Source organism: Ixodes scapularis, unplaced genomic scaffold, assembly GCF_016920785.2.
Source record: "Ixodes scapularis isolate PalLabHiFi unplaced genomic scaffold, ASM1692078v2 ptg000800l_1__unscaffolded, whole genome shotgun sequence".
NCBI classification, from domain to species: domain Eukaryota; kingdom Metazoa; phylum Arthropoda; class Arachnida; order Ixodida; family Ixodidae; genus Ixodes; species Ixodes scapularis.
The window spans coordinates 2,094,070-2,121,668 of NW_024610039.1; positions in this window are offsets into that span (position 1 = coordinate 2,094,070).

Below are 27,599 nucleotides of genomic sequence, written 5' to 3' on the forward strand. Positions count from 1 at the left end.
ATTGGTGATATAAAATATACACAAAAATTAATTTTTATTTCTTCTCCCCTTGTTTCCTATGTTCAAATTGAACAACGAATACAAATACAAGTAAAATACAAGTCCTTCTTCGTGAAGGTTGGCTTCACGAAGAAGGACTTGTATTTTTCAAGACTAACCTTCCAACAGCCCTACCTTCTTCACTTGCTTGTCTTGCGGACAGCAACATCGAGAAGCAAATGTTGTTATGTTCGAACAAGTGACTTTGTTAGATTGAAACCCGTGAGGTTGTTGTGAAACGCTCGTGCAATATGGGGTAACAGTACATTTGGCTCGTCTGAATCGCCCACCACAAAATATGGTTAAACGCTGAGATTTTTAAAGGTGAATATATCAACAAATGAAACACTGCTTCCGCTTGTCTTCTTCTCTTGGCGCCTTTCCATCACTGTATTCAAATTTGTATGTTGCCATTTGATGGGATAGATAAAAAACAACAAAAACACTTTGTTTGATTTAAATGTATATTGTAATCGTCAAAATACAAATGTAGCGTATATGTAACGATACGTTTCATTTCTTTAACTGTAACGGGAACGAGTTCCTTTTTCTTATATGGAACTTGCAACGGGAACGCGTTCCAAACATCAGAAGGAACGAGGAACGTACTTTCGTTCCTTTCTTTGAGGAACGTGTACAACACTGCTAATATGCCTAGTGTCTCCCTTTCTCGACATCCGGTGCGTCTAGACTGGCATTTGACAACGCCTGCTAGTTGTGCGAGCAGACGCACGGTAGCCTCCGGTATCGTCTGCCCTAATCCACCGCCGTCTATCATAATCTCCAAGGGCCGTAGGACGCGGACATGAAGGCTGCGCGTCGGTATCCGTTTTCGCCTTCGTCCGTCTGCTATTCCACCCCCGTCTAAAAACTTCTGCAGTGACTGCAAGACGCAATCATGAAAGCGGCGTTCTACCGTTCCATCATGCAGAAGCCATAGTCCAGTACAAGCGACAGCCAGCGTCTGTTTATTTGTGAAAATAAGCAACCAAGATGACTAAACAATTCAACAAAATAAATATGCAGTCCTTCTAGCTTTACTGTTTTTGTTAGTTAGTTTTTTCTTCTTTTTTTTTTGTGTGCCGTTTGCGAGCAAGGTGGATGAGCGTCGTGACACACAAATGAAACGGGACGTAAATTTTTTCGTTTTAATAGGCCAAGTGCACTGCAAAACTTGAGAGCTGTTTGCCTTTTGAAGCGAAATGGCGGGAACATACCTGAACTAAGTTGATGTGAGCCGAACGCCCGATCGCCTTCAGACAAATGACTCGCAAATGCTAACCTGTGTAGGCATCTTCTAGGTATTAAACCATGGTTGCAATCACAAAGTTGGCACAATGAACATAGCAGTGGAGCCTCTTTTACGATAACCAAAATCTTTATTCAACATTAACGCGCGCAAACGGACAAGTCAAGCCAGATCTAGCAGCATGGTTGACGTGGGACGCTAGGTTTAGGCTAGAGTGCCTCAATGTCGTTCTGTTTAGGGTGATGCCATCGTTTGTAGTACCCGATGCCGAGAGCATGCGCTTACAGGGAAAATACAAAAAAAAATCGCAGGAAACGAAATCTCGCCTCAGCACAGTCAGTGCCACGAGCACGTGCATAACACGCTCTTTCACGCGTTTCACAACAAAAAATACAAAAGAAGCTTTCGAAACAAAATGGCCAGATGTCATCAAACCAAGCAAAGCGCACATGAAGGCATCCTAGGTTTAAGCCAGTCCAGGGTGTAAGATAGACAGGTGGGGAAACGGCCCATAGAAGCCTACCGCAGCGCCGTGACCGGATTGTGTACTCGTCTGGTAGCGGGTACCCCCGATTTGCGACAGATGGCGCTGCGGCGAGAAGAAAAAAACTGGAATCAAATTTCCATGGACCTCTATGGGAAAGTGCGCAAAATAAACCGAGAGCACGGCAGTCCTCCATTTAAAATCCACGAGAAACCATCTCCGTCAGTTTAGCCGGTCGGTACCGGTCGCCCACCCGGAGTGAGAGTTCGCGGTGCTCCACATAGATGGCGCCACAGAAAAAGAGAAAACCGAGGCGGACAAAATCCGATCGCTCATTTGGCTCTCGCTTCCCCACCTGTCTATCTTACACCCTGGGCCAGTCCCTCTACAAACCCAAAACACCCGCACAACGCTTTCAAAGGCGCTACTTTCGACTGTTCTTCTCTGCAAACTAGGTTGGTTGAGGATATCTTCCTCTAAACACCTCAGTGAATGCTGAACGACTCGCACTCATAAAAATGAACGTGCTGAACGAGCTACGCTTGTTGAGCAGACAACAAGCTTTGAAACAAAACTCTGTGTCCCATTAGACCCTTTAAACAAAAACTTTTTTTTTCTATTTCAGTGTCCCTTTCATAAAGACTACAGAGGTGCATCGAGAGATGAAGTCGGCGCTGGAATATCATGGTGTGGGCAGCCTCCGACATCATTCAAAGAGAGAAACTAGTCACCGTTCTTGAAAACATGAGTGTCCGCAGGGAACTTGTTAACTTCACACACCATGTGTACGACACGATCACATGTATAGCTTGTTAAGTCTCCAAGGACTTGATGAACGACCTCACATGGGAGGCACACAACATATGCCGCAGGAGGTGTGCCGGGTCAATGAAGTGGTTGTCCCAATAATGGCAACCCGTAGCAGTTGAAAAATATTAGGGAAGTTGGGGTGGATGTTTATACTGAAAAGCAAAGTATTGAGACGATGGAGAAAATTAATACACAGGGACGGAATAAAACGACACATTCTTTGGCATTACCGTGGTGAAAGCTGAAAAACATGTCGTCTTGATTATTTCTGTGTTTATCCATTCAGTAACATCCAATTGCAAAAATGTGCTCACCTTCAACTATGGATTGTAAAAAAAGCAAAAGATCTCAAAATTAGTTCCAACCTGCTTCTTATATTACAATAACGAGTGAAACTACGTCTCTAGATATACATTTTTGTGTATCAAACTTAAATTGAGGAGCTAGAAATATCACGATTAGATTCATTTTTGTAATCATAGAATTAACAACATAAAATGTATTTAAAAGTGGGTGAAATATAGTGGCGTGCGCAGGTAGAAATGTACTGTAAGTGCAGTATATAGTTATTTTACCTATAAACATACCTACTAGCGATGACTAGCAAAAGTTAGTGAAGGTTAATGTTGAAGAGAAGCAGATTTCAACCCGTGAACTGTTTTTGATATCATAAAAAAAATGCACGAGCATTTATACTTGACATGTCTTGGTATCAGTTCGTATTCCATGAGCTTGATGTTAGTTTGGAACGCTATGTCAAGGTATTTATATGCTTGCGCCTGAGAGGTGTTAGGCACAATAGTTATTTTTACGAGTCCAAACAAGCTCCATCTATGTAAGCCCAACTGCTCAAAAACCACAAATTTCACACGTTTACTTCTATCATATGCATGCACTGCATGGATATGGGCATATGTGAACACTTGATAAGCATAAGATTTTATAAACCTTTAGAGTGCTCACTGTGGCATGTTTGAATCAGTAGAATATGCATGCATTTTATTTAAATACTGTGGGGATCGTGGCCACAAGGAAGCTGGACATGGGCCAGCCGGGTGCCAAGCAAGAAAAAGAGGACGGCACGGGGCAGAGCTCGGGCAGTGAGCCAGCGGATGGTCGGCGACGGGACTGTAAAGGGCAAGGTGTTGCCTCCAGATCATCCTACTGATAGGCAGTAGATCCTCCGTACTTTGCGTTGTGTGATTCCTTTCGGGGTGTTCAAGACGGGGCCTGATTGGGTGGTGGCTAAGGTGGACACCAACATTATCTGGCGATCGGACGTGGTGCCAGATCAGTTGGTCCTTGCTTTTGGTCTTTCTTGGAGGCCACACTCGATTCGTTCCTTGACCATTTTGAGAAAATGGCGCACCTAACTCGCTGAGCGCTCGTTATCCTGAGAACTAACGATGCCAGTCGATACGAGGTCGAGTGAGGCTGCGAATAGGAACGCTTTTTCTTAGTGAGGCTCAGCGGTGTAAGACGCAACAGGACGTGTTTCGTTCAGCGTAGTCATGAGCTACCAAATGCTGTCGGCGTCTAAGACCCCAGCTCCGGTGGCGGCCGTGGGAGACGTTGGTGAGCCAATACGCGCCTTAATGGCTATGTTCGAGACGTTTTCACGAGTTGCTAGGCATACTGGGCCTACGTCTGTACCTCGACCGCGGTTCAACTTCCGGACGTCGGTATAATTAGGAGTCCCTGACAGAAAATTTGTATACGATTTCCTAGAGGACCCGGCTGCGCGTTTTCAGGACAGATCGTGGACTCCCAGATCGGGTTACGTGGCAGCTTTAGGACACCGCACAAGAGAGCAGAGTATCGTGACTTGGGGTGAAGTGGTGAACGAGCAAGAGCTTGTCGAGGGCCGGGGAGCAGATGGGTTTTTGCCAGCGAGTGTCGGGAAGTTTCCGGGAATGGCACTTCAAACCCAGAGCGCTGGCAGGCGGCTTTGCATTGGGTGTTGGAGGAATTGTAGGAATAGCAGTTGACACCGAGAACGCCTGCGTTCTAGTTTGCCAGCTGGTGTCGGAAAAATTGCGAAAATAGGAGTTGACACCCCAAGTGCTAGCGGACGAGTTTGTCAGTGGGTGTCAGAAAAGTTGCAAGAATCGCCGTGAGCACCGGGAACGCTGACTAACGAGTGTGTCAGCGGGTGTGGGACGGGTTGCAGAGGTTGCAGTTTGCACCAGGAGCGCTGGCGGGCGAGTGATGAGCACTGCGATTCATATATCATCATCATCATCATTTATTAAAACCTTAAAGGCCATTGCTGGCATTAAACAAGGTGGGAGTAACTGCTGATGAAACATTATATGAAGGAACTATTAGGCCAAGACGGCCTGTTGACGATCGACGAAAGGCAGGGGAACAACTTTCACTTCAAAGCTCCAAGGTGGCTACGGAAGATGTTTATCAGATGCTTCCAGGATTGCGCTCTGCCGGGTCATGTGAGTGGCAGCAAGACCTTTTCCAAGTTATGCCACGCCGCGACCTGGCCGGAGGTGAGGGGGGATGTATTGCGGTACACTTGTAGGTGTCCGGCTTGCCAGGAAAAAAAGGCGAGAGGCGGGAGGCCTTCGATACAGCCGTTGCTGAGTCACTACACGTGGGATGTGGTCGTCCGATATATCATTAGCTCTCGTGGCGTTAAGATTCATCGTCACATGGAATTCAATGTCGGGTACGGGGTTTTCAGAAGAACCCATCCACTGAGCAGAGCGGCTTGCGGTTTCGGTACCTCGCTGGCTGAAAAGAAGGTGAAAAGAAGAGGACGGCATGGGGAAGAGCTCGGGCAGCAAGCTCGCGGATGGTCGGCGACGGAACGGTAAAGGACAAGGCGCTACCTTCAGATCGTCCAACTGCGAAAGAGTAGATCTGTCGTACCTTGCGTTGTGTGATCTCCATCGGGGTTGTCAAGGCGGAGCCTGATCGGGCGGTGGCTAAAGTGAACACCAAGAACCCATGGTCAGTTTTTGTCAAACCAGTCTCTTTTGTGCTACATTACAGGTGGCGTAAAGAGCGACATATCGTCTCACAAGTAGAGCATGCAGTCCGCACTCAAAAAAGCCCTTTCAACTACAGCAACTCGACATTTTAGGGTTGAATATTTCATTGAGTTTAATATCACATTTGTCCAGATTTCAAGAAAATACTTTTTGAGAGACAGTTTGTATTCGGAACTTTTAAATGCAAACAAAGAATTACCGAAAGAAATCTGCCCTAAACATTGCATTTTTTTTTCTTTGTGTGATCTTTACCACATTATTTTAATGGGGTTCGTTTTCTTGGCCCTACTGCAAAACCTAAGTCTTTATTTTTGTCTTTGACGCGTACTTTAGTTGTACAATAGGTTATAGCCCACCGTTTTAAGCCCCTCGTAAAAGTTGGGGCTGCCAGTTCGACGGCACTGCGCTGTACGTCAAGCTTAAATATTGGTCTGCATTCTATGGGACAAATAGGTGCAATACTACACTTTTTTTTAGAGTGTTCCGTGTCCCTGTTTATTCGGCGCTTCTTGTTTAGCACGTGTCACTATTTGTACTGAAGTGACATACGAAACATGATAATCTCTTACGCAGACAGTTGAAATGGTCTCTACTTAATAAATACTCCCTCATTTGTTCCAAAACGCTATGAAATTTTCGTCCGGTGTGTCATTCCGTTTGCTACGAAACGGCCTACACGGACTTTATGGTGCGCGCTCGCACCTTTACCGTTCATCAGTTCATCTGCTCCGAAATGACACCTTAGCGGGACTGACGTCACAGCTCAGATGTCGTGGTGTTTTACCTTACGGGTTGCGTAGACGTTCACAATGTATTCTCTTTACCAGACTGGTCCCATTGTGCTGCCCCAGCAGTCATGACTGCTGGGGCAGCAGTTTTGACGGACTTGCAAGATACTAGGAACACAAGGTACTGACAGAGATTAAGAGCCCAGCTAGGTGTGAGGAGAAACCAATTTTTCTAGAGCTTCTAGAATTAGCTTGGTAAGCTGGCACGGAAAAGATCTCAGGGAGGTTATACACAGAGCTGCAGCTTCAAATAAAGATAATAAATATAACTAGAGAATTTTTTTCTTAGGAGCCCAAAAAACCAAAACTATTGTTGTGAACGAACATACTGGCCTTTTTGCAAAACGTGTTCCAAAACTGGGATTGTTTTATTTTATTATCTGCTCCAGAAACTGTGTGACAATTTAATCTTGATTTTTATTCACGAAGCCAATTTTGTCACTTTTTTTATATCTACTTTCACTTATTCAAGTTTTCCCATGCCATTTGTGAATTAGAATGTCGATCACTTAAAACAAGCTTTGGCGACAATTTGGAAGCTACATATTTGTCCCAAACTTGGTTTTACACATTGTAAGGGACATCTAAAGTAGTAACGGAAATTACAAAACGAAAATATTTTTCACTAATTTATTTAATATTACATTTGAAATAAGAGGCTTTACTACTACGAATGCTAAAAATGTGGCGTTAAATGTTGTAATTTTGGGACGTGCAGCTTGTTCCCGGCGGGTTTGAAGACGTATCACACCGAGGGAGGAATGCAGGAGAAGCTCACGCCAGCAACACAATAAAAGCGCACAAAATACTGTCTTTTAGAGCATCTGCTCGACTTCCTAGTTATACATCTGACGTCATCCCGCTGAAGGTCGTGTGAAAATTAAAATGTCGGTCATGACATAGCCTTCATTTGCCGTTTTCTCAGTGGCTATTTTTAATTTAAAGATAGTAAGAAGCATGTCGGGAAGATACTGGGTATTCTGAAAATGTGTTCAGTTCGGGCAGCTAACCAAATTTTCCGAGCTCCCCTTTAGAGGGAGACTAAAACGGTTTCTAAAAAGGTTTGAAACTGACTTAAAATGGGGCGCCCACCGAATTATACATGAATTTCATTTCTCATTTTGTGAAACAGTTCACGAAAACTCTCGGCATGTGCCATTAACCTTGGAAATTGATTTTGTTGCATATTTCTCTTGAGGCCAAGGATGTCTTCCTCCACACTCTCCGAGAGTTACAATCTTGCACTGGAAGCTTTTTGAAAAGTTCAAAGAAAGTATGCATTGGTTGTCATTTAAGAGTTGCCACTCTAATTTAGTCAAAATATGAATGCGCATGTCTTTGTTGGATAGTGCCCTCAAGAACTACTGTACTCATAAGGCACTGGGATCAGTAGATAACTAAGTGCTTCGGCAGAAGGAAGCGGGTTAAAGTGACAGTATGGTGAAAGGGGTAGCGAAGAGACTGTTGTTGAAGATCAGTGGGATGTCGAAAAGGCAAAGCACACAGAGTGAAAGGGCAGTGTGTGTTCCGCTTTTTCATGGTGTGTCCCAAAGCTTGAGGGATATCAGTAAAACATATGATGTATATCGCGTGGAGGTTGGGTGTAAAAGTGCTTTTCACGACTGACTTTAGGTTAGAAAAGCTGACGCCCTTTTTGGGAGGAAACGTAGGTTGTCTTAAAAAGCACAGATATGCTTCAGTAGATTGCCACGAAGGCGTTGTTGACATGTGGTTTTTCGTATGTAGGACAAACCGAAAAGTTTGTGAATGATCGGCTGAGTGAGCACAAGAGAGCAATAAAAATAATTCTCCTAACTCCGAAATAGCTAAAGAGTGTGGAAATCGTGTGGCTGAGTGGGATGGTGCAGCCGTGTTATTCAAAGAAAACAATTGTATGAAAAGACTCCTCAAGGAGTCAATTAGAATAGCCTCTGTCGGAAACTGTATCAGCAAGCTCTCGATGACAATCGATGGTGTAACAAAGATGTTTTTGCGGTTGTAATAGGCTTTTTTTCTATTTTCTTTTTTTTTATTGAAAGCGTGCGGGAGGTTTTTGTCGGTGGTTCGAAGTGGCCTGGGCTATTGTGTAGTTTTAAATCAGCGAAATGTGGGCGCGTTTGTACTGAGGGCGTGGGCTTTTTGTTTCCTGCGATCCTTATGACCATCTTTTGCAATCGTGTGTACACTGTAATGAACCTTTTTTTATTATTGAAATCGTGGGAGAGGTTTCAATGGTGGTTGAAAGTGACCTTGTTCACTGTGTAGTTTTGAACTAGTGTAAAGGTGGGCACATTTGCACTGAGGGTGTGGTCTTTGTGTTTCCTGTGAATTCATATTTTGTAGTCATGTGCGAACTGTAGCGAACATTTTGGCTGTGTGCAATTGGAGGGCGGTATGGAGATGACGGGTATACAAAAGTGTCCTGAATAAAATTTAGTAGCTGTGTTTGAGGCGTCTTGTGTTTGTTCCCTCTTGGGGTTTAGAAATGTTTATACAATGTATTTGTCCCTCGCACTTAAACTGAATACTTGTTGGAGCGACGATAATGTATTCTTTATTCCATTGTTTAACACACTCACTTTTGAAAGCAGTTGTTTTATGTAAAGTACAGAACGAAATAAAGGCGAATAAAGAAGTGGCACTCTTTTGTTTCTGTCAAGACCCTCAACGGTTGTCAGGGGATTATCTCAGGGTCACTGTCATTTCCGCCGACAATCGCATTACGGCCGAGCGTGCATTACGGCCGAGAGGGGCGGAAGGGCTGGGAGTGACTTTGAGGCCGAATAGGGCATAACGGCCGAGTAGTGCATATGGCCGATAGTTTCCTAATGGGCTGGTGTGGCCGCCATATCGGGATTTCCGTTGCGGTTGACGACCCAAGTTGTGGTTGACGACCGTAGTTGTGGTTGACGACCGTAATCGCAAAATATTGAGCCCGCGAAAAATAAGTCGTTTACAGTAATTGGAAATACCTGTACGCCTGCATGTATGTGTGTGTGTGTACATATTCCAAATATGCAGATGGCAGAACTACTGATCAAACAAATAAGAAACGATAAAGCGCAGAAAAGCAAATAAATAAATGAAAAATTCGGCTAGGTAAGGTTGGCGTACCGACTGGTGCCGGCCGTGAAGGATGAAAAAAAAAAAAACCAAATCCGCAGTATTTGCAGTCACCGACAGATATTCTCTTAAAAATGTCCATACGTCAACTTTCCCGTAGAATACTCAAAGCGCAAATCATCGCAATCTGTGAAGAGACCTCGACGAATGGCAAGATTAAAAATATGTTAAGCTTAAAAATGAAGTCTGGGTTGTGACACTGAAAATGGCGTTTCATCTGTCATGCTCAGTGTGACGCCATCTATCTTATTTGGTGGCAACTAAAGTCGCCACCCACAACGCGACCCCGAGAAGGAGGCTGCACCAGTTCATTCCAAGACTATCAGTCTTAATGCAGTTCTCGGCCCTTACGCCCTATACGGCCTCAGAGCCACTTCCGACCCTACAGCCCCTCTCGGCCCTACTGCACTCTCGGCAGTAAGGCGACTATCGGCCTTAGTGGGATGCTCTCTTATCTCAAGCATGCACAGCCTGCCGTGCGCTTCATGGGCATTAGTGGTGCCAGGTTTACGGAATTTTCAAAGCAGTTATTTGCGACGTGATTTGATTCAGTTTTACACGACACAATGCGTCACACGCATTTAGGGTGTCCCATGATGACCGATAAAAAGCAAGATCAGCCTTTGATCGATACTACCGTGACGTACCATACACTACAATATTGTGGAAATAATAAAGGACTGTCGTTTTTTTAAACAAAATCAGTCCCGCACTACTGTCCAAATAGTGATATAACGACAATATAGACCTGAGGCTGACCTTGCTTTCTTATTCTTTACCACCTGGCATTAGAGGTACGTGTGCTGCGTTACCAACCCTTCGAACCTGTGGCCAGTAGAGCCAAATCAAGAGTCAAACTGAAACGAATGCCGCTTCAAATTTAATTTTCCGAAAGTGCCGTCCACTGGCACTGTCAATGCTTTCAAAACACTCCACAGGCTGTGCATGCGCGAGAAATTTTATTGACTATTGTTGAGTGGGGCGAGGGGGGCAAGGCTGCTGCATCGCCACTCTAATTTCTTTGGTTCGAGGCTCTACGAAACAAGAATTAAAACTTGAAGAGTAATTCACAAGCTTTCATTATTTAGCCCCTGTGACCATTTCCCACTCAATGACGCAGTTCAAGTCCAAAATGATTTTTTTCATTGCATAAGCAATAGCAGTTTAGACCCATATTATGGAACTGTGCATATATCCAAGGGCACTGCGCACGTTTATCGCCTTCTCTGTGTGTGGGATCAAAGTTAGTGGAAACAGCGTGTCAAGACGTCGTGTCGTTTCAGTCTCTGAGTATCTCTTTCAACATGCATCCTAACTTGAGCAATAGTAAGCGTCTGCTACATGTTTTTCTTCGAGACCTTCCGCCGATATTAAAGGGTGGCATCGCAAATAACGACTCCCACCTCCACCATCGTTGTCCAATGGCACAAAACCCCTTGGCACACAACACCCCATTACATGGCTCAATAAGCTCAATAAATTCAAAATCTTTCGTAATAAAAGAGTCAAAATATCTGTCGCCATAAACCTTCCAAATAAAAAATCCATGATGTTGGAAAGTATGGCTACTGGACACGTCAAAATGCAGCATCCTCTGTATAGTGAGAGTACAAGTAGCGCTGTGCCTGTGGATTTTTATTGGGGTTTCTGTCCAGACCTCGGTGCAGTCGTCGATAAAGGTGCACTTGTGAGAGTGATGCATTAAACATGCTGGGAGAAGGTCGATAATTGAAGGACGAGGAGGTACAAACACCCAGTTCATGAGCTGCTGACGAATACAATCTATCGGGTTGCTCAAATAGCGGCGAGGCTCTTTACATCGACCGCAAAATTCGGCTTCTTAACCTATCGCACTACGATTTTGTGCAGCGTCGCCCCCAGATAGTGTATTTTTTTTTCTATAAAATTTGCAAAGAGCGAACATACCTGAGTAAAAAGTAAAGAAAGAAAAAGGGTTAACTCCTATGGAAATCCAGCGAAGCCACCGTTCTTCAATCAATAGGGCGCCCAATTGTTTGAACACCGATGACTTCGCTGCGTTTCCATAGGATTGAAGCCTTTTGCTTTTTCTTTTTTTTTACTTTTTTCTGAGGTAAGTTTGCTCTTCGCAAGTTTTATAAAAAACAAATATTCACCACCCGTGGGCAATGCTGCACCAAATCGTAGCGCGATAGGTTACGAAGCTACTTGAGACACCCGGTAGAGTAACCCTATACACTCGCGAGTGACTAGGTTTGCTGACGGCGAAAAATGGCTCCCAGTGTACCAAGGCAAAATGCCTACCGTAAGCTTCAAGGAAACGTGAATCAGTATTTCCTTTTCAGTCACATCTGGTGACGGACACCGTGTGTCTTAGTGCACATTGAGTAGAATGCTGAACACCGTCGCAGTTACACAGCAGAGGGGAAGTAATACTTGCGCAAGCGACTTCACTCACTAAAGTCCAAGAACGCCTCATCCCTTCGCGCAAGTTTTTTTTTTTTCAGGATGAGTAGCGTAGAATTGAATTTTTTTTAATGATGCATATCCAAATGATTACTCTAAGCTCAAGAACGTGTAAACTGAAAAAGTTCTATGTGACTCTGGACTTTTTTAAAGAGAAAACAAGAAAGGGCTAAGCAAAGCACGCGAGGAATTGCCGGATTGCTAAGAGAGGACCTTTGCGTCTCTCAGCATTTTTATCCCACAACACTAGTGGTTATGTCCATTAACAATATTATCAGAACAAAAAAGCGATAGCACATGACTTGAGCAGTCACGAACTATTTACAAGAAATGTTTATACCTTCGATTTTTTGGCGTCGTTTATTTGTGAAAACAATTCGCGGATCATGTCCTATGTATGTCTATTTTTATAAATATATGAATTTCGGAGATATAAGTTCTGCTCCCGCTGAAAATTTTGGTTATCGGTAACAACAAACTCGTTAAAAACCAGTCAAATTTTAATTTACATTTTGCCCATTCCTATGACGCTTCACCAATAATAAATACAGTGCCACAGTACTCACAAATCACGGACGAGTAAAGTTTTTAACGTAAACATTCAAATCTTTTTGTCTTATTTGTTTCCTGCTATTGTTTTACTCCGTGTGCAGATAAAAGTTTAACTTCTCTCAAGCAAACTTGTTTAACCACGAGAGGGCAAGTTTGTCTTTCAGAACATCAATTGGTAACGACTACCAGTGCATTTTATAAAGCCATCGTCCCGTTCTAACTTAAATAGAACAAAAACATTGTGACAATAAGAAGTGACAAATTAACATACCTCACTCTAGCCCCACTTTCATCAAACATCCGTGATTCTACTGGTTCGTGCCTAGCATGGTGCTGGATTCTATAGGTAGACGCACGTTCACACTTGAACGTTGGAGAAGTAGTGCAATAGCGACGGGTGCAGTTGCAAAAGCGACTGATGTGAAGCAGTCAGTCATCGATTAATTTTTCACACTTTTATCCGAGTCACCAAGTGGCTGAGCCAATCAGCGGTGCCTCGGAAGTAAAGTTTCTTGCGCATAGAGTTTGTTGACATCTGGAAATTATTTGGGATAGTTCAGCCAACATGTTCGGCGAACATCCCGGTTTAACGTAGCGGCCATGAAAGTCTCTGATCAATTCTATTAGAAAGTACGCAATTACTTATAACAAGCAGCATACCGATCTTAACAAGAGCCCGGTAACAAAAACTCGGCTTGGTAGCAAATTTGTGACCCTTTTGTCTTGACGGGTCTGCACTACCACGGGAGCTCGAGTGAGTGCACGTGTAGGTAGTAACTGTGTTTTCATTGTACGGTTCTCGACGACTCAGGCCAATGACATTTTTGATGTGTACCACATCAAAAATAAAGAAAAAATCAGCGAAACTGAACCCATGCTGTCGCTAGAAGGAGAGGATTGATGGCGGTTCCCAAGCGTTTCCAGGAAGTGAGTCTGAGGTAGTGCGCAGTGTAGTATATTTGCGGTCACATGTCGCTAGCAGGTCGCACAACTGCACTGAGTCGTGCAACGTTTCTTTCTTTTTTATATATATATATTTTTTCTTTTTTTGCAAATCCACGTTTTTTGGTCGGCAGCCATAGGGAACTATCTGAGTTATGAAAAAAAAGTGGTAATTTATCTTTAGTTTCATTGGTGAATCATGCGAAAAGACGGAAAACATTGCTCAGTTTGTCTCCCACAAAGCCCTAATCCACACTTCTCTGCTGTCTTCATGGGACATCCTCCCGGGAAACAAATAAAACTTCACGAGAGACTCGTGTTCCTTTTTGTTGGAGACACTGCCTACAGCCCTGTTTTTTAGCCTTCGGCACCTTATTCCTGACGATAAGCCTGCCAGCACGCAGCTTCCCTTGTTTCGGTAAGAGGAACGCCGTACGCCGATCTTGTTCCGGCACGCATTGCCATGGCGAGGAGTGGAGCTACGTATGCGTAGCGAAATTTCAGCCGCACAGCCCTACTACTGAGTCTATATTTGTCGGTATATGTATGAACATTTGTATATTTGTACCTGTTTTACTTTTTTTGCAATAAATTTCTCATTGATATATGTGAAATTAAATAAAGAAATAAACAATGGAGTTACATATAAGCTCAAGGAAAGGGTGTGACCTGCGTTTTCGCCTTTATTGCTGATGTCGAACTTGTTACAAACGATAGCTATTACAGGTTTTTTTTTTTACAAAATTACCCGCATCTCCAAAACCCAGCCTACACAAAATTAGTAGGAAAATAAATGAAGTTATTTCCAATATCAATGTCGGGTTAGATAAGAATAACTTCTTTTCCCTGGTTCAGTATAGTTTTCGCTCAGGATCAATATGTAGCACACAACACCTTAACCTTTATCGCGATCTTCTTTATGCATTTTATAGATGGTGTCGAACCGACATGTATATTTTTCTAGATTTCAGAAAATGTTTTCATAAGGGTAACCGCTGCTTCCGGTTTCATTCACTGCTTAGCTTGAACATTCAGGTTAGTGTTCTGTAGTGAACTGCCGATTACCTAGAAAGAGGGAAACAGCGTGCCATCATGAATGGAGTAAATTAAACATCTGAAAAACGTCGCATCAGGAGCACAGCAAAGCTGTCTTTGTTCATTTTAATTTACATTAATGTTACTACACAGGACATTTACCGAATAACAAGTTGTATATGGCTGATTGCGATTATATAAAAAAGAACTCAGTAATGAACATATTCATAGCCTTCAGTACCGTTTTAACAAAACCTGTGCGACAAACAGAAAACGTGTATCAGCATTTATTAAAAAAAATTTTATCAGTTAATGTTTTATTTTGACAAACGCCAAGGAGAATGAGGCGACAGACGACTATTCTCGCCTGACTATGTTCCATCCCCCTCTGAAGTTTAACAGCACAGCACCATAACAAAATAATCAAAATAAAAGCGCCACTGCATATGAGAACTAACGAACATCAAAATGCTACTTAATAATTAACAAAATAAAATACAACACAATACCACGTCTTACGTGCCAGGGTTATTTCACTATTGTATACTAAAGTTGGGAAATATTATTTTGAAATTGTTTTAAATGTGGTTATTGTTTTGGAGCTATTAACCATTGACAATATTTCTGGGTAAGTGTTTAGTAGCTGTAGAATTTGATGAGACTTTTTTGTGTGGCATAGATTGTTCGTGCTCTTGGTTGACCGGAAATGGGTGTGGCGAAATGTGTATGTTGTCCTTTTGGTATACTTGTATAATGAGGATCGGATTTTATTTTGTAGAATATGTAGATAGCCAATTATTGTATGAGTAATTGCTCGATAGTTAAAAGTGATCGCTGCATGAAGTATGGCCGAAAACGTATAAGATATGGAACATTGGCGAAACATCGTACTGGTCGTTTCTGTAACATTTGCAGTTGGTACTTTGAGGTCTTTCAAAAACTACCCCCCCCCCCCCCCCAGGTTCCGTGCTATTAGCCCCGAGAAGTTCGCGTGGCGCCCCCTTACGGCAAACCAGGGTGACGTCACGGCGAGGAAAGAAGTTTTCCCCGACTCGCGCCGCTCGCCCTGTGCAGGCTGTGACGACGCTGGCTGTCAACGCGCTCGTTTCTATTTAATTTTTTTTTTCGCGTTTTTCGTAGGAAGTGTAAATTTTTATATGTGCCTTTATTGAGGTATGGCCTGTAGCTACAGGCAAAACTTCAACCAACATTTTAAGCATGGTTGACAGGGCAGGCAACGCATGAATCGGAGTGGTATATGAAAATAAAGAAATATGGCCACAATTGCAGGAGCATCACTATAGATTTACATCTCGCACAATAAATGCTGCTGATGGTCTGAATGAATTGGCAGGTTTTGTATACTATTTTTTGTATCTCTGTTTTTAAACAAGATCGCCGAAGCAGAAAAGCTGTATGCTGCTCGAGCAACATGCTAAATACAGTCTGGGCCATGGGGAGAGAATCACAAGACAGTCCAAGTGCAGGGGCAAAGTAAGAAAACAAAGAACATTTTGTTATATACATTGCTCGCATTTGACCTTTGCTGGATTCGCATAGTATTTCAATGGACTACACGGGTGGTATCTGTGGACTTGTTTATATCAACCCTCAAGTAATGTATAACAAACGTAAGCCAAGGTGACTAGCTCGTTATTAGTCCCTTAAACCCTAAAATTGAGAATTTACTTAAATCGATTTGTCCTAAAGCTAAACTACCAGAAGCTCTTCTCACGCAGACTGTCGCGCTTCGCAGGTTCCACATTTTCTGCTAATAGTGCTGGATCTACCACTGGAGAGACAATCGAATGCTTGCTTCTACTCCTGTTTTCTTCTGTTGTCAGAGAGCCCAGCTGCAGGGAGTTGGGAGGATGAGGAAGCTTTTGGAGACCTGCAGCAGTGTCTCTTTTAATTGGAAATGACAATTCAGACTAAACGGTGTATTTCCTGAATGCCCAAGGCTGGAATAAAAATTTCCGGAAAAAGTATAAACATTCCAAATTACGGCACTATTGCTGTGCATATTTTGGGCAGTTCAATACGTATCATACAGGCAACTGGGGCAATTCGGCCGTCTTTGCTGCTACCATACAAACTAATTTCCAGTAATTGTGCATCTTCTAAGAAATATGCCTGCATACGTCTATAAACGATATAATTAATTCACGAAGAAGCTACATTTATGTAAAACAACCCTGTTCCACGAGCACTTCAAAGAAAATCAGACACGGGGCATTTAAAACATCTGCGAACCGGCGCATGCAGAGTGGCAGCGCAAAGTCGGGGTCGCGAGCTAATTTGCCGACCGCCCAAAGGCCCATGATATAAATGCCACTTCAAATGCCTTGAAAGCGGGATGTAATCTCGTTCTAAATCATGAACATGCAAGGAACAGAATTCCAGCGTCTGAAACACTTGCGCCACCGCTTCACCGATCCCTCACAAAATTGCCTTGTGTCGTGAAGACGGACGGGGAGGTTCATCGGCGGAATTGCCTCCGCCGATAGCTTTCGGGATTTGTAACCCAATTTTAAAGGTAAAAGGGACGAGCAGGCTTATAAGATGTACTGAATCACGTCAATATCGGCCTAACTCAACGTCCTGTACACCGGGTAAACGAAGTCCAGCTCCTCGAAGAGCTTGCGGCACACAACACCAAACCAGGAAACCGGTGCTGGCAAGCGAGCCGATGGGAGATCGCGGATCGGAGTCATCGCCCAGACGTCACGGTACACCTCACCCAATCAGGGCGCGGCAACCGCAGCAACGCTTCTGTTCGCTCTCGGCGCTAATAGGTTAAGCGAGAGTGAACAAAAAAGTAAATAAATTCGCGCTTTCACAAAACAGTTATGATATTTTTTTTTATTTTATTGATAATTCCTGTTGATCGAGAGATGGCGGGTCCACTTTGATCAAAAACGTATACCAAGGGTAATGACACTTAAGACAGCTTACCGGTAGGAATGCGAAAGCATCCCTTCACGCAGCACATTCCTACAAGCAGCGCGCAACGTCTTCCTTTTTCGCACGGCGCTCCGCAGGTGACATCACGCTCCCTCACTACGCAGGCGCGGCGAACCCCGCCGGCTCCATGGCTTCCCCGACGATGCATCGGCGTTGCTGTGGTTATCTTTGTGTTTTATTTCTGAGGAGCGTCCGCTTTGACCTTGAGCGCCCCTTCAGAATCCCCGACGATGCGTCGGCGTTGCTGTGCTTTTCTTTGTGCTTTATTTCTGAGGAGCGTCCGCTTTTACCTTGAGCGCCCCGTCAGCTTCCTCGATGATGCATCGGCGTTGCTGTGCTTTTCTTTGTGTTTTATTTCTGAGGAGCGTCCGCTTTGACCTTGAGCGCCCCTTCAGAATCCCCGACGATGCGTCGGCGTTGCTGTGCTTTTCTTTGTGTTTTATTTCTGAGGAGCGTCCGCTTTTACCTTGAGCGCCCCGTCAGCTTCCTTGATGATGCATCGGCGTTGCTGTGCTTTTCTTTGTGTTTTATTTCTGAGGAGCGTCCGCTTTAACCTTGAGCGTCCCGTCAGCTTCCTCGATGATGCATCGGCGTTGCTGTGCTTTTCTTTGTGTTTTATTTCTGAGGAGCGTCCGCTTTGACCTTGAGCGCCCCGTCAGAATCCCCGACGATGCATCTGCGTTGTTGTGCTTTACTTTGTGTTTTATTTCTGAGGAGCGTCCGCTTTAACCTTGAGCGTCCCGTCAGCTTCCTCGATGATGCATCGGCGTTGCTGTGCTTTTCTTTGTGTTTTATTTCTGAGGAGCGTCCGCTTTGACCTTGAGCGCCCCTTCAGAATCGCCGACGATGCGTCGGCGTTGCTGTGCTTTTTTTTGTGTTTTATTTCTGAGGAGCGTCCGCTTTTACCTTGAGCGCCCCGTCAGCTTCCTCGATGATGCATCGGCGTTGCTGTGCTTTTCTTTGTGTTTTATTTTTGAGGAGCGTCCGCTTTAACCTTGAGCGTCCCGTCAGCTTCCTCGATGATGCATCGGCGTTGCTGTGCTTTACTTTGTGTTTCATTTCTGAGGAGCATCCGCTTTGACCTTGAGCGCCCCGTCAGAATCCCCGACGATGCATCTGCGTTGTTGTGCTTTACTTTGTGTTTTATTTCTGAGGAGCGAATGCTTTAACCTTGAGCGCCCCGTCAGCTTCCGTGACGATGCATCTGCGTCGCTGTGCTTTTCTTTCTGTTTTATTTCTGAGGCGCGTCCGCTTTAACCTTGAGCGCCCCGCCAGCTTCCTCGATGATGCATCGGCGTTGCTGTGCTTTTCTTTGTGGTTTATTTCTGAGGCGCGTCCGCTTTAACCTTGAGCGCCCCACCAGCTTCCCTGACGATGCATCTGCGTTGCTGTGCTTTACTTTGTGTTTTATTTCTGAGGAGCGTCCGCTTTAACCTTGAGCGCCGCGCCAGCTTCCGTGACGGTGCATCTGCGTTCCACTGCTTTTCTATGTGTTTTATTTCTGAGGCGCGTCCGCCTTAACCTTGAGCGCCCCGCCAGCTTCCTCGATAATGCATCGGCGTTGCTGTGCTTTTCTTTGTGTCTTATTTCCGAGGAGCGTCCATTTAACCTTGAGCGCCCCGCCAGCTTCCGTGACGGTGCATCTGCGTTGGTGTGCTTTTCTTTGTGTTTTATTTCTAAGGCGCGTCCGCTTTAACTTTGAGCGCCCCGCCAGCTTCCATGACGATGCATCTGCGTTGCAGTGCTTTTCTTTGTGTTTTATTTCTGAGAAGCGTCCGCTTTCACCTTGAGCGCCCCGCCGGCTTCCGTGCCGAAGCATCTGCGTTGCTGTGTTTTTGGCCAATGGGAATTCATCTGCCATTTCGTTGCTACAGACGGTTACAGACAACGGTGGCTTCACTCCTTTGGGACATTAATGCTTTCGCATTGATATCGCCGCGCGCGCAGCTAGCCAGGTGGGCGGCGCGCCCGTGGCTGAGTGGTTGTCGTGCTTGGCTCCCGCGCGCCCGTGCTTGGCTCCACGGCGCATCCGTGGTCGAGTGGTTATCATGCTTGGCTCCACGGCGCATCCATGGTCGAGCATTGTCATGCCTGGCTCCCACGCGCCCGTGCTTGGCTCCACGGCGCACCCGTGGTCGAGTGGTTATCGTGCTTGGCTCCACGGCGCACCCGTGGTCGAGTGGTTGTCGTGCTTGACTCCACGGTGCACCCATGGTCGAGTGGCTGTCGTGCTTGGCTCCCGCGCGCCCATGCTTGGCTCCATGGCGCACCCGTGGTCGAGTGGTTGTCGTACTTGGCTCACGCGCACTCGTGCTTGGCTCCACGGAGCACCCATGGTCGAGTGGTTGTCGTGCTTGGCTCCCGCGCGGTGGGCCAAGGTTCGGTGCCTTGGAGTGGACGTACCTTTTTGTTATATCTGTAGATGTCGTTTTCTGGTGTATTTGAAAAGTTTGTTAGCCGACTTCAACGCAGCACAAGAGAGCGCCACCCACGAACTTCCTGAAAGTTGAATGATGTCGTAATTGAACATTTTCTGGACATTATCTCGAATCACCTCCCCTTCCTTAAAGGAGAGTCGGTACGGCGACAGGTGGACATGAAGAGCGTCGTCGTCAGTAGCGATGCGGTACTTTGCTAGCGGTGCTGGTCGCACCTTTGACGTAGTTGCGAGACACTTAGAAAATTCGCTCAGAAGGTCAAGCAGCTGTCCTTATTCAGTAGACGGAAGCTTCGGGTCAATGTCAAGTTGCGAGGGCTGAGTAACAGCAAGATCAAGTGCTGGAGCTAGACTTACTTCGACTCGCCAAGGAGAGCCCTTTATGTACATGCGTGGGCATCTAGAACAATCGTCGTAGAAGGTTCGGCGCGTAGAACATTCGAGCGTTCAATAAGCAACAAAATTCTCGAATAAATATTTGACATTTTCAGAAACAACAAAAGGTGCGTCCCCTTCCATGCACTGAACCTCGGCCCCCCGTAGGAAGCGAAGCACCACAGCCACTCGGCCACGGGGCGCGCCGCCCACCTGGCTGGCTGCACGCGCGGCATAATAAGACCAATTTAAATTCTTCTGAAAATATACCCCTAAAGACGTTGAGCATTTAAAACACCAATCACATCATTTTTAAAGTGTAATCTAAGCATGCGGTAAATATTTGCATTATTTTTCCTAAATATAATAACTTTTGTTTTTTTCAGTGTTTAATTTTAATTCACTACCAGATAACGCAGCTTTTAGGATTCTCATCCATTCGTTAGCCAATCCCTCTAGCACATCTTTGTTAGTTCAGAAAAAAAAATACATTAGTGTCATCAAGATAAACAGCGGTAAATGATCACTTAGCTCAATTGTCATTACTCCAGAATGTATATCATTAGTCATTCCATTTGTTACACACATATCAATTAGGGTCTCTGCCTCATACGTAATCCGAATGGGCCGCTCAATAAGGTTTTCTTAGCCGTGTGAGTACATTAGATCAAAGAAATCTAAATGTCATGAGCCAAATAACAAAAGATTAATATTAAAATCGCCAACAACTATCAAAGAAGTATTAAGTTCGGCTGCATATTGAAGAACTCTTTCAAAAAATTGAGAAAAACACATGGTAAGCCAGATGGTGGTCCGTACACAGCCCCTATAAGGTAATGACGGTACTCTGCAACGAGACATTCAAAATGAGAACTTATTCGAGAATATTCAGAGATCACATTTATTGAAAAGATTTTTTGCAGTAAAGTAACATCCCTCCACCTCTTTTTCTCAGAACGAAAACGTTCATGCTTCTGGACCCATTAAATTTGGGAAGATGTGAATCACTGGTGAGCCATGTTTCGGCAAGTGCTAAAATGACAGAGACATTTAAGGCAGTCAATATACACTTATAAATTCTTCAGATTAGTTCCTAATGCTCTTTTTGTTTAAGTTAAAGACAAATTAGTGTTACTTTGTGCATCATTTTCTCTAATACTGTTTCACAAATTGGTATCACAATATTTATGTTCGGTAAAAGAACCTTCTACATAAAATTTGACAGAAAACGTAAAATATTTCATGTGTTTCTTTTAACAAGCGTCTATTCAAACTTTTTACTAATGATCTGTATATGGGTGTAAGCTTAACTGCTGATATACTTAGGAATTCAGGTATTCTGAGTTAGTTTAAAGCTCTAACTGGCCACAAGACCTAACAACTAGAGAGAAGTTCCCCTTTCAGGGAAATCATAATTTTACCACACTTTTAAAAATTCTCGACAAATGCAATGCTCTTGTTTTGCATAAGATCATTGTTTCTTTATCTGTTAATCGTGAGGATGCTAGTGTTTCCAAACGTAAACCCATTATGTAAATTTAGTTCATAGGTGAATTCAGGAAGACAAATTTTTAATTTGCGTTTGCTGAATTCTGGCATCCGGATTGCCTTTGTGACCATGTAGGACCTGGTCTGCAGGATCTGGACAAAGACAGCCAGCCTGAAGCAGCAACGGGATTTGAAATTATTTTATGCTTGACTGACCCCCCGCATTCTGCCCCTCACGCTTCTTTTTACGTCTTTTGTTTCGAGGCCTGAACTGTTCATATGCGTCGCTTTACTTCAGTAGTGTACGTAACACGCCAAATACTCTTTTTCTAGAAAGATTTGTCATGGTATGAGCCATACCACCGATTTGGTGACGTGGAGCGTGAAGAAGCATCCCAGGCAGAAGAATTCGCTTACTCAAGGCTGAAATCAAAGATAGGCTCGGGCAACCGCACTGTGGAATAATCAAAGCTTTTACACAGCCTCCTCTATCTCCACCTAGAGTTTTCACACCCGGATATGCCAACCGAGCCCGACGTCAAGCGTTCTTCGCCGCATTGACTGTACACCTGGACTAGATGAATGCTGCGCTCGATCTCAATGTAAGGACGTGGAAATACTCGTGCGTGGGATTTGATAATTTTATGTAGTGTTGCCTGAGAGCGTCCAGTGGTTTCGACCCTGAGCGCTTTAATGGCGGTTCAATCCAAACCGGAATCCGGCCGTCTGGATGGTCCGAGAACCGAAACTGACATCACTAGTGACGTCACCGGAGGTGCTATCCTTGTTCCTGTGGCCGGATCGAAAGATGGAATTTGGGGAAAGGAAGAGACGGGGGGGTGGGCGCTCCCTTTTTTTCGTGAGCCCTACGCAAGAACAAAGGAATGCTTAAGAAGCAGCAGCTTTTGTTGTATTCTCCCCCTTGAAGCCACTAAAAAAACTCCACAAAAGGGTTTTTTTTCACCTTCACGCCCGTGACGACTATTGCTCGGATGTTTTCGCGCTCCCACTGTGGCCAGCACAAGAAACAATCCCCCCCCCCCCCCCCCTCTCTCCGCTCGTCGCCGGTTTGCTGGCTGCGTCGTTGAAACACAACCGCAAAATTTCGAGCCGCAACAGGCTACCGGTAGATAATCAAAAGAGGTCCCGGGTCCCGGACGTTCCTTAACGCCGTTTTGAGGTTTGTATTTGGGCGCCCTTTGTACTTATTGCCACCTCTTCGCACGACGCTACATAGGTGGCAGGTGACTCCAGTATCTTAACATCAATTTGACTTCGCTCACTCCTCTAAAAAAATACACGCATAATCCCTTCAATCAAAATATTTTTTACAGCATTGACGACTTAGTTTAGGTGAATTCAGATGTGTGTAATCTGATTATTTACATTTATGGGGGTTTTGGGTAGGTCAGATAAAATCAGTCAGTCTACTTGCCGCTTTGTGGCAAAGCTGTACTAAAATTCGGTTTAGAAGTTTAAAAGTTTTTTGTATCTTATTATTATTCTAATTTCGCTCATTTTTCTACAAAATACGCTCAAGTTGCATTGAAACAAAATAATTTTCATAGCATTGTCGACTTCGCTTGAGTGCATCCAGAGGTGTGTGGTCTCATTATTTACAAAGGTAGGGAGGTTATGGCAGGTCAGATGAAATATGTATCTGTACCTGCCGTTTAAGGCCCGTTCGCACACATGCGTTCGTAGCGACCGGAACGACCGGAACAACCGAAACGACCGTTGCAAGGGTCTGCTACCGTCAGTTGCCATAGCGACGGAGGGACGCACGCACGCGTCGTTCACGACGCAAGGAGTTGGAGCGAGCCCAACTTCCCCCGATGCGTTGGAAACAACCGAAGCGAGCGCAAGGACAGACCAATCACAGGTCGAGGAGAATGGGTCTCGCGCGTTGCATGTCGGTCGCGGGCCGGCTCCTTCTGTCTGCAAACATGGCGTCGGTGGTGATCGTCGACGTGGACGGCGGGATGAAAGTCATCGTTCCGCGTAAAAGCGCTAGCCTTGACTGTGAATTTTCGCCGTGTGTCGCTATGATAACCCAGCACGTATTAGAAGGGAAGATCCACCTACTCGTGCGGCGATGTCGTGGTTGCACTCTCAAGACAGCACAAACGCCCGTGCCGTCGTGTTTGTTTACTTCGACTACAGTGGTGCTTTCTAAGCATTTGTGTCCTCGAACATCGCCCGGATTTCTGATTTGGCGCATTTCATGCGTGTGCTCAAGTTCAAGGTATTACTGACGCGTATTATGTAAAGGATGCGAATTTTCACGCGTTTTCATCACCGGAGAAAAGTGACTAGTGTTAGCTATCCTGAACGCTCGCAACGTCTACCTGGTCACGAAATCGTATTTCTACGTTGCTATATCGCTGATAAGATTACATCGTCTTTTATAATCGTAGAAAAGGCGTGTGGCGAAATTTGTGTTATTGGCAAAGTCGTGTATTAGAGTCATGATCGTTCAAGACGGCGTACTGCAAATTTTTCTTTCCTTTTTTTTCATCCACTGTACCCTGCAAGCCTATCATGAAAAAAAATATTAATAAAGCTTTAGGCTATAGAAATCTGTCTGTCTATATTCTGTTCCGGTGTTGAGTGGCAGTGCGTCCCCTTTTTAGGGGCACCGCTGAAACAGCTGACGGCGGCGTAGAAGCGGTCGCCGTGCTGCCGACCTGCTGCGCTTGTTGCAGGGTGATTCCACGTCAGTTCATGCAATGATGGTCCGGGTCATAATTTAGATATTTTTGTTAAAAATATATATGAAAGCCATGTTCTTGGGAGGAACATTCAGCTAGATATGAACGCCGTAACAATTTTTTTCGCTGAGATATAAAATAGAGAAGCTTGAGGCGTGGAAATTGAGAAGATTTCACAGTGCTACTTTGCACAGTCGTCATTTCCTTACCGAACCTTTCACGGCACCATAACTTTTTTAATAGGTTTTACAAAAGTTATACAACACATACATAAACAATTAAAAATATCCATAAAATATTTCAATGCAAACAAAAATATCAAACATGGCACAAAAACGCGTTTTAGAGACATATTTACAATTTTTTTGCAAATAAACCATCTTTCATAATACTTCACAAAACATATCAAAATGCGCGTATTTAAATATTCTTTACAAATATATAAAGATAATATGCCCACCCTTAAATATATTTTTGTTATCAACGCGGAAATGCGGCTGATTTCTCAAAATGTGGCAAGATTGGGCGTCTTTATTTAAAAAAAATCCATCTTTTATTTTTTTTTAACTCCCCTTGGCACTTTGCAGTGACTTGAACTAACCTGTAATGGCAAAAGATTGAGTAACATATGACCTCCAAGCGGGAAAAGCTACGACAAACCTTCACTCGGAGCGAGCCGACGACTTCGTCATAGCGGCTCTGCCGCACAGCACCAAACGTTTTGAGCGTTAGTTATGGCATGTATTTTATATCATTAAAATTATTTTTTTATAAGCAATGAGTATTAGTGACGTGAAAAGGAACTTTGGGCTGGAATACCATTAATTAGCTTACAATTCACAGGAATAAAACGGCCCCACTCTGCAAATTCGCTACCTATGCATCATACATAAGCTTAAAACTCTCAGTTGCGAGAATGGCCATGTATACATCTGGCCTCTCGGCATATGATGACTTTCACAGATGAGTTTCCTGGATTCCTTTGACAGGTTTTACGGTGGTCCACTTTGCTTGCTTCACCGCACGAAACTCTCGAACTCGAAGACAGTTGTGAGCACTGCGCAGAGTGGTTTGACGCGTTTTGCGAAGTGCTGAAGGCATGTAGTTCCCACCAGGAACGCAAGCGATTGTACGTGCTTCTGCCACCAATCATCCTGAAGAAAAAAATATTGCGTCTGGTGTCGGAAGCGACTGCCTACATGATTGATCAAACATGAAAACTGAAGCGCAAAGGTGGTGTTTGGGCAACCCCTGATCCCTACATGGGGAAAAAGGCGAATGCCGAAGACGTGAGGGTTGCAATTGAGTACTACAGACGCGACGACCTCGCATGCTCTGTTCAAAACCCCAACAAAAAGGACGTCGTCGAAGCCATGATCAACGACATGTTCAAAGTCGTAAAAAGGTTTATGACCCGCTCTATTAAGGAAGCTTACCAGCTGTTTAGGAAGGACCATCCCCATCCCGAACTAGGCATCTCCAAATTTTATTTCCTACGACCAAAATGGGTAAAAAAAAAAAAGGCCCGAGCACGAGGTGTGCGCATGCATATATTGCGTCAATTTTCAGTTGCTTTAAACGGCAATAACAAATGCCCCAAAGAAGACATTTACTGAAGACGACCTCAAGCGCATCTACCTCTTCTGCGCTCCACAGAACGATTGCTTTCTGCGCCGTTGCGAAAAGTGCCCAAAAACGCAGAGCATCTCGCTGCAGTCGCTTCATCTCGACGAAGACGAAGAGGTCTGTTTCGCGTTATGGGACGCTGGCGAACTCGTCAAAAAGGTTATGGACACTTCTGCCTTCCTGCGGCAATAGGAGAGCGAAAAGTATATGAGGCATTCTTACATCCTTGACCTTGAACGAAAGCTGATACATGACACAAGAACTGCCTTACCACCCAATGCAGTGATGTTCCACTTCGATTTTGCAGAAAAATGGACAGTACTCTTTCCAACCGAAGTGCAGAGTTTTCATTGAAAGAATAACTCAAGTGTCTCTCTCCACAAGTGTGGTTACGTCCACGCAAGGCACGCAAAGCTTTGCCGTTGTCACCGATGGTACACGACACATGACACCGCTCACGCTCTTCTAGCCACATAGGCCATAAAAGAGTATGTTAATGTTCATTTCCCAGTCTTTTTTTAAATAATTTTTGTATCAGACGGAGCGGCGGCGCATTTCAAGAATCGCTTCCAATTCCACGAATTGTCTCGAAGCCGCACTCTTCGGCAAGATGGATCTTTTCAGCCACTGGGCACGGAGAAAGCGCTTGTGATGAAGCAGGTGGAAGAACCAACACTCACTAAGTTAAGATCTTCGCTCAACTCAACGATTGCCACCGCTAAAGACTTTGTGGAAGTGCTACGTAAAAAAGTAACAAATGTCGCATGTTCCACCTGTCTGTGGAACGGGTTCGAGAGTTTCGTGCGGTAAAGCAAGCAGAGTGGACCACCATAAAACCTTTGAGAGGAATCCAGGCTTCTCATCTGTGGAAGTCATCATATGCCGAGATGCCGGATGTATACATGGCCACTCGGATAACTGACAGTTTCAAGCTTATCTATGCATAGTTAGCGAATTCGCACAGTGGGGCCGTTTTGTTCCTGTGAATTGTAAGCTAATTAATGGTATTCCAGCTCAAAGTCCATTTTCGCATCACTAATATTCAGCCCTTATGAAAAAAATAATTTTAATAATATAAAATGCATGCCATAACTAACGCTCAAAACGTTTGGTGCTGTGCGGCAAAGCCGCCTTGACGAAGACGTCGGCTCGCTCCGAGTGAAGGTTTGTCGTAGCTTTTCCCGCTTGGAGGTCATATGTTACTCAATCTTTTGCCAGCACAGGTTAGTTCAGGTCACTGTAAAGCGCCACGGGGAGTTAAAAAAGAATAAAAGATGGAGTTTTTTAAATATCGCCGCCCAATCCTGCCACATTTTGAGAAATCAGCCGCATTTTCGCGTTAATAACAAGAAGACAATTAAGGGTGGGCATATACTTTTTACATATCCGTAAAGAATATTTAAATACCCGTATTGTGATGTTTTGTGAAGTATTATGAAAGATGGTTTATTTGCAAAAAAATTGTGAATATGTCTCTAAAACGTGTTTTTTTGCCATGTTTGAGATGTTTGTTTGCATAGAAATAT